Source organism: Neovison vison, chromosome 11 (genome assembly GCF_020171115.1).
Source record: "Neovison vison isolate M4711 chromosome 11, ASM_NN_V1, whole genome shotgun sequence".
NCBI classification, from domain to species: Eukaryota; Metazoa; Chordata; class Mammalia; order Carnivora; family Mustelidae; genus Neogale; species Neogale vison.
In genome coordinates this window covers 125,647,314-125,655,791 of record NC_058101.1, presented here as the reverse complement: position 1 = coordinate 125,655,791, position 8,478 = coordinate 125,647,314, and positions in this window count along the sequence as shown.

The window sequence follows — 8,478 nt, the reverse complement described above, 5'->3', positions numbered from 1 at the left end:
GGGTGTGGTGCATAAACAAGAAATTCTGGAACACTGAAAAGAAATTTTTAAAAAACTAAATTACTTTAGAAAAAAAAAAAAAAAGAAACGAATATCTGTAGGAGGGAGGGAAACAAACACTTTCACCCTTAGAATACAGATGAGGGAAGGGAAACAGAAAAACCAAACTCCTCCTTCTAGACGCAGGAGTGCATGCAGGGGCCCACACAGCCAGAATATGGGCAGAAGAACTGAGAAGGTCACCACCTCTGACACCCAGGAATAAGGCATTTGCCTAAGGCTGAGGCTTCATCAGAACAGAGAAGAGCTCTCACTCACCACCAACAAATAAACAAGCTTCAAGTACCAATAGTGTGCAAAGATACCTTCTCTTGAGATACAGTGACAAGGGGATACCTCAAGCTGAGAGTCACATGGGTACTGCAGTGAATCAATTCTCATTCTAAACACAAGGTATCACTATAGGAATTCAAATGTGAGTTTAATTTAACCACAGCAACAAAAAGTCTCCAATTCAACCCAACTTCTAACTCAAACCTATATATGAAAGACCTAGCAGATGGAAAAATGTGCCCATTTCCAGGCCCAATCAATATGTATGAAAAAAACACACTCTCAAGAAACAAAGCAATCATCAGAACCAAACTCAGATATGACAGAGATGTTGGAACTACGGGGCAGGGAATTTAAAATAACTCTGACTAATGTTTATGACTATAATGAAAATGGTAGACAGCATGCAAAGTTAAGCAGTTAATTTCAGCAGAGAGATGGAACATTAAGACATGATTAAATGGAAATACTGTAAATGAGAAAAATAGCAATAACAATAAAAACCACCTTTCATGTGCTCATGAGTACATTCAACGTATCCAAAGAAGATGTAAGTGAACTTGAAGATATGGAAACAGAAATTATCCAAACTGAAGCGCAAAGAGAAAAAAGAGTGAAACAAAAATAGAATGGAGCATCTATGCACTAGGACAGCATCAAACAGTATCACATATGCATAGTTGGAATCCAGAAAAAAAAGAGAGAACTTGGCAAAAGGAGTAGGGAATTTGGGTAAATTGGAAGGGGAGGTGAACCATGAGAGACTTATGGACTCTGAAAAACAGTCTGAGGGGTTTGAAGTGGCGGGGGGGTGGGAGGTTGGGGTACCAGGTGGTGGGTATTATAGAGGGCATGGCTTGCATGGAGCATGGGTGTGGTGAAAAAATAATGAATAATGTTTTTCTGAAAATAAATAAATTGGAAAAAAAAAAAGAAATACTGTTTTTAAATAATGGTCAAGAATTTTCTAAAATTGACACACACCAAACAGCAGATCCAAAACTCGGAGACCAATAAGCAGGAAAATACCAAAAGACAAAAAGCAAACAAAACAAAATATAACCACATACATAGGGCTACCATATTCAAATGAGTGAAAGCAAAAGTTAGAGTGAAAATTTTGGTGACAGAAATAAATGACACATTAGATACAGAGGAACAAAGTTGAAAGTTGAAAAAAGTTGGAAAAGCCCCTGAATTTTTATGAGAAACCATGAAAAAACTGCAGCAATATATCTTTATGTACTGAAGAATAAAGCAAACCTATTAATCCAAGTTTTTACAGTCAGTATAAACATTTTTCAAAGAGAAAGGAGATTTTATATATATATATAAAAATATATATATATATATATATATAATATATAACTGAGAGAATTCATCACCAGCAGACATACAATAAAAGAAATGTTTAATAGGGGCACCTGGGTGCCTCAGTTGCTTAAGCGTCTGCCTTTGGCTCAGTTCATGATACCAGGGTCCTGGAATCAAGCCCTGCATCTGGCTCCCTGCTCAGCGGGAAGCCTGCTTCTCCCTCTCCCACTGCCCTGCTTGTGTCCCTCTCTTGCTGTGTCTCTCTGTCAAATAAATAAATACATACATACATATATACATAATAAATATTAAAAAATGTTTAATAAAGTCTTCCAAGGAGAAGAAACATGCTGGGACAGGAAGTTGGACCTACAAAAGAAATGTAGAAGACTGGCCTAGAATAAAGTAAATTACACTTTTCTTTCTTAGGTTAAACAAATGTTAAAAGTAGCAGACAGCATATAGCAGAAATAAAAGCAATGTAGTTTGTACCCACAGCAGACAAAAAATAAGATAAATGACCTTAAGAACACAAAGGATGGGAGAGAAGACGTGGGAATACAATGTTGTGAGATCTTCATGCTACATGCTATGTGGTAAAATATTTGAGTTTCTCTAATTATTTAAAGAATTATATTGTAAATTATAGGACATAAATAATAAATCAATGCTAAATATCAGATGGAATCATAAAAAAAAAATCTTAAGGAAACAAAAGTAAGACAAAGGAAGTGTAATAGGGGAACAAATGCTGAAGGATCTAGTAAGCAGAAGGCTCTCAGCTGTTCCGGACACCAGCCTTTGTGTCAATGCAGCTCAGGACCCAGAGGTAACACAATATAGACCACCACACTCTTGTGTGTCTTGTTTAAATTTCTGAGCAAAAGAATTGTGTGATGGAATAATACCAAATTGTCATTTTAAGCTGTTACGTTTTGGGGTAGATTATTACATAGCAATAAATAATATAGAGAGTGGGAAATTAAGAAATCATAAGAAATGAAAATCTATCCAAATTAGCCCAAGTAAAAATATCTTTATGATAAGGATATAGAGGTATCTCACTTAATTTTGAGAAACAAGGTTTTGTCTTGCACATCACCAAAGTGTTCAGTCTGCAACCTGACTTGTACCTCTGTCTGGTGCCACAGAGACCCTCTGTATACACAGTTCGGGAGGATAGACTGGCCTGTCAGCCACATTGCCATTACCACTGACTGCTTTGTGGAGAGTAAGTATAAAAAGATAGTGAAGAGACATGGTTGATATCTGTGAGGAACAGGGAAGACTGAAGCAAGGATGTTAGTTCAGCATAGCCATTATATGACTAGAGGCTTCAGGTTTGGCCAAAGTGATTGAAATCTCAGCTACTCTATTTTCCAGCTGTGAGGTAAATTTCTTAACCTGACTAAGCCTCACTTTTCATATAGTCATTTAGGATAATAACAATTAATAGATATATATTGGTATATAGATAGGTATATATTATGTTAATGAGGTGACTTTTGGATTCCACCTAATTATGGATATTGGTTTGGAGAAGAATCAACTAAGTGATCAGAGGGTTGGAAATTTCAGTCCCCCACTCTCCCACCTCCTTGGAGGAGAGAGGAGCTAGAGAGTGAGTTTAATCACCAATGGCCCATGATTTAATCAACTCAGCCATTGTAATGAAGCCTCCATAAAACCCCAAAAGGACAGGGTTTGGAGAGCTTCTGTGTTGGTGAACATGTGGAGATTCAGGGAGAGCAGAGTGCTAAGAGAAAGCATGGAAGCTCTGGGTCCTTTCTTCATACCTTGCCCTATGCATCCCTTCCATCTTACTGTTCCCGAGTTATATCTTTTTTAAATCTTTATTTTTTTAACTTAAATTCAATTAACCACCATATAGTACACACTTAGTTTCAGCTATAGTGTTCAATAATTTATCAGTTGCATACAACACCCAGTGCCCATCATATCACATCTTTTTAAAATCAACTAGTAATCTAGAAAGTAAAATATTTCTCTGAGTTTTGGAAGCCCCTCAAGCAGATTAATTGAACCTGAAGAGGGAGTCCTGGGAACCTCTGATCTATAGGCTGTCAGAAGCACAGAGGCTTGTTACTGGTACCTGACGTGGGGAGGAAGCAGTCTTATAGAACCAAGTCTTCATCTTGGGGAATCTGGAGCTATCTCCGGGGAGTCAGAATGGACTTGAATTGTAAGAGACTTAGCTGCTGCCACAGAATAACTTGTCAGTATGGGGACCCTCCCTCACATTGGAATTGGTACCAGAACACATTTACTTGGTGTTAGAGAAGTGGGATTTGCTAGCATAGTCCTTGCTCGTGAAAACATGTGATTCGGGAAGAGAAAGGATCAAAGTGGGGGATATGAAGAGCCTTTGATTCCTGGGTGGCCGGGTCATCACCCATGGTATGGAGCAGCTACTATGCTGCACTCAGTTACTGAAGATAAAACTTACCAATGGAATTCAGAGAGTTGGTTCACTGGATGCATAAGGAAACAAACACACAATAATAATATTATTAATATTATTAATAATATTACATAGTAATACTATATTATACTATATAGTAATACTATATATATACTATATTAATAATATAGTATTAATAATAAAATATACAATTCCTTGGTTATTACTATCTGTAATTGCTAAAATGAAAGTGAAAGAAAGTGCTGGGTTGGGCCTTGATACTAAATGAAGGTAACATTTGGGTCAGTCTGAGCTTTGGCCACTAGCCTCAAAGCTGCCTAGAAAAGGAATATTGTACAGCAATAACAGAAAGTACCTCCAAGACCTCTGGTCACAAAGAAGATAATAAATATGGGGAAAGAGCACAGCCAAGAAACTGTTGAAACAGGAGGATCTAGCATGAAGGAGTTGTTTCATTTTGTGGATCAGTATCACCAGTTTCCTGAGAAACCTTTACTGAGATGAATTATAGGAGTGGCTCATTTGGGAGGAATGTCTGGTTTTAAATGCTGCAGAGTGAGAGCATATTTGGGTTGCTGGAGGACACACAGCTCACTGTGGAATAATCGTAAATGGCTATATGTGTTCGTCAGGGCACAGCTAGCCTGATGAACTGGAGAAAAGCCATTCACTGTAAGGGCTGTTTACCCTGAGAAGCGAACTGTCCTTCATGAATGCCAAATGAAGCAGCTGATAGGCTTTGTATGCCAGCCTTGTGGGACTGGCTTTATGGTGATGGGATACTCACCCTCAGAACATGGCTCCTCACCCAGGCCACGGTAAATGCTATGGTTAAGGAAGTTATTTTCACATAGGCACCCCATATAACTTCATTGTTGCTAAACCAAAAACTAGTTCTGGAAGCTTTATGGAATCTGCTGTCTCAGATTGCCTTCATGGGTCTTACAAATGCTAACCAAAGAACCAGTAAATTAGTAAGAATGGGAAGAGACAGAGGGGAGAGTCAAGAGACTTGTCCAAGCAAGGTGGGAATTTTTAAACAATTTTAAAAATAATTTTTAAACAAATAAAGAAAGAGGAAACCGAGAGGGAGACATCACAGGACTTGTCCCAGCAGAACAGAAATCTTTAGATGCTTCATGGATGGAATGAATAAAATGATCATTGACGAGTTTAAAACAAAGGTATTAGTACAGCACAACCTGTCGTTGGGTGGGTGAAAGGATCCTTATTGTTCCCCCAGCATTAAAAAGCCCCAAACAAGTCTGTTCTGTTTGGAGAAATTTAAAAAGCCAGAAAATAGAGATGTTTATGAAAAACTTGACCAATAATATCTTGAGGCAATAGTTGGGCAGATTAATCAAGTAAAAGGCTGTCAAAAGGGCCAGTGTCTCTTGGTTCCACCTCTTACTGGTGACACAAAGACTTTTGCACAAGTGTGAGTAAAATGGTCACTGGGGGGAGAAGTTTCCAGGATGCTTTGATATGTGAATCCCATGAAGTGTTATCAAAATCCATTGCTGAAGTCCTACTTTGGACTACACTTAAATCGAAAGAAAAAAAAATGCAATGGTTAATAGGATTATAAAAGTTGGACTGTTTAAGCAGGTTTTATGTGAAGAAGTTGTTTCCTCTACCTGAATGTTTTATGGAAATTGGTATTATATCTGGCCCCAGGGAACATTTCCCCCTACCTAGTATTATAAAACCAAAACCTGTTGAAGTCCATAGAAAGCTATAGTTAGGAATAATATGGATAATAAAAATAAATAATAAAATGGATAATAAAAATCAAGGTTAAACTAAGATTTGTTTGAACAGATTTTATGTGGAACGGATGCTTCTTTTTTTACCTGATTGTATTTGGGGGCTAGACACTGCGTCTGACTAGAGAACATTTCCCCTACCTAGTATTCTAAAACAGAAGGCATGTAAATCAGCCCTTCATGCCATATTAACTGAACATGCTACATGAGAACTCGTCAGACTTTCTGAGCCCACATGGTCTGAAATAGAACCTAGAATGTTGGTAAGGAAACATTCTCTGTGCAGTAGCCCTATGTGGAGTATTGACTGGGGCTTGCAGCCAGAGTTATACCCTTTTATAATAAACCAGGAATCTAGTAAGTAAAATGTTTCCCTGAGTTCTGTGAGCCACTTTGGCAAATTAGCGGAAGTCAAGGAGATAGTCATAGGAACATTTGCTTTACACCCAGTAGGTCCAAAATATAGGGAATAACCTGGGCTTGTGATTGGCATCTAAAGGGGGTGGTGCGGACAGTCTTGTAAAACTGAGCCCTTCGCCTGTGGAATCTGATGCTATCTCCAGGTAAATATCAGAACTGATTTGAATTCTAGGATACTCAGCTGGTGTCAAAGAATTGCTTCTTGGTGTGGTCAACCTAGCACTCCACCACTGCTTTGGAATTGGTACTAAACCCTATTGAAGATTGTCAAAGCATTGTAGAAATTATGCAGGGGATGTGCAGAAATGGATGTCATTTGGAACCTGGCCCTGGAGTTCAGCAAATGAGGCCAATGAAGTGGCAAAGTATCCTGATGATGATGCAAATCACCAGTAACTCGTGCCCTGCCCACTCCCCCACCCCAACCCCCCCCCTCCCCTCACGGTGGTCACATCCAAAGTCCAACCAGCTTATCTCAAGTGCCTTCAATGTTGGGAGGGGAGTGCTGCTTATCATTGATATTCAGAAAGTGGTTCAGGATAATGGTCGGCACAATTGACAACTCCTGGCCAGACAAAACAGGCATAGGTTCACCTTGCTAAGGCCTTGGTATAAATCTTTCAGTGATTTGTTGAGATGACAAGCACAGAAGGACATGTAACAGACAGATGGTTATCCTATCACATGGTATCTGAATACGGACAACCAATCAGACTTAGAAACTTCCCAAGAACATTATTTTAAAAAAGGGAAATAAGGATGATAGAGCAGACTTCTATTAGGACAAAGAAGGAATTGGCAAACTAAGAACTTTGAAGCTGCCAATAAATGGCACCATATTATCTTTTTGAATCTTATATAAACAGTGGCTAAAGATGGAGGGGATAGTCTCTTTCCCGTGACCCCATATCTCTAGAAGGTGAATACCAGAACAAAATTGACACTTATGGTAAGAGTTATAGAGTAGAGACTATAGTTGTTGGAACAAACCATGTATGCCTAAAGCATGAATCAAGATGATATGCATAAAAAACCCCTCTAACTTGGAATGGCAGGAAGATTGTGAAGAAAAGGATTGAATATGATGTTTAAACAGTGCAGTAAAAGATTATAAAGAGCTATGTATATTATATTAAGTAATTTGATTTTGTTGCCTGTACCTTTGTGTCATATTTAAGAATTTATTGCCTAAGCCAGTGTTATAAAGCTTTTACCCTGTGGTTTCTTCTAAGAGCTTTATACTTTCGGGTCTTATGTTCAAGTCTTATGTTCATACAGAGTTTATTTTTGTGTAGGGTGTAAGAAAATACTCCAATTTTTTTTTCTTTTTCTCTTTTTTTAAATGCAGATATCCAGTTTTCTCAGGCCTATTTGTTGAGGACACCACTCTTTCCCTGTTATGTATTCTTGGCACCATTAGGAAGGTCAGTTCATTATATATGCATGGGTTTATTTCTGGATCTCCATTCTGTTCTATTGATCTATATGTTTGTCTTCACACCAATATCATACTGTTTTAATTACTGTAGCTTTGTAATATATTATGAAACCAGGAAATGTGATGCATCTAGCTTTGTTCTTTTTTTTCAAGATTGTTTTGACTCTTTAGGGTCCTTTGTAGTTCCATGTGAATTTTAGAATGGTTTTTCCTATTTCTGTAAAAAATGCTATTGTGATTTAGATAAGGATTGCACTGAATCTGTAGATTGATCTGTTGATTTTAACAACAATAAGTCCTCCAATTCACAAGCATGAAATATTCTTCCATTTCCTTGTGTCTTTAATTTCGTTCATCAATGATATGTAGTTTTCAGTGTATGCATGGTTTATCTCTTCAGTTAAGTTTACACTTAAATATTTTATTCTCTGGTGATGCTATTGTAAGTGGGATTTTTTTAATAATTTATTTTTCAAATAATTCATTTTTAACGTGTAGAAACACAACTGATTTTTTGTATGTTGATTTTGTATCCTGCAACTTTACTGAATTCATTTATTTATTCTAACAGTCTTTTTGTGGAGTCTCTAGGATCCAGCAATACCATTCCTGGATATTTATTCAAAATAATTGAATTTATAATCTTGACGAAATCCTCTGCTTATATAGGGCTAAATTTGGGTGACTCCATTTCGGACCTTAGTCTGGTTACTCTAACACCATCTTGGCCAAATATGGAACATGCATTAGAGTGGGGCAAGGCT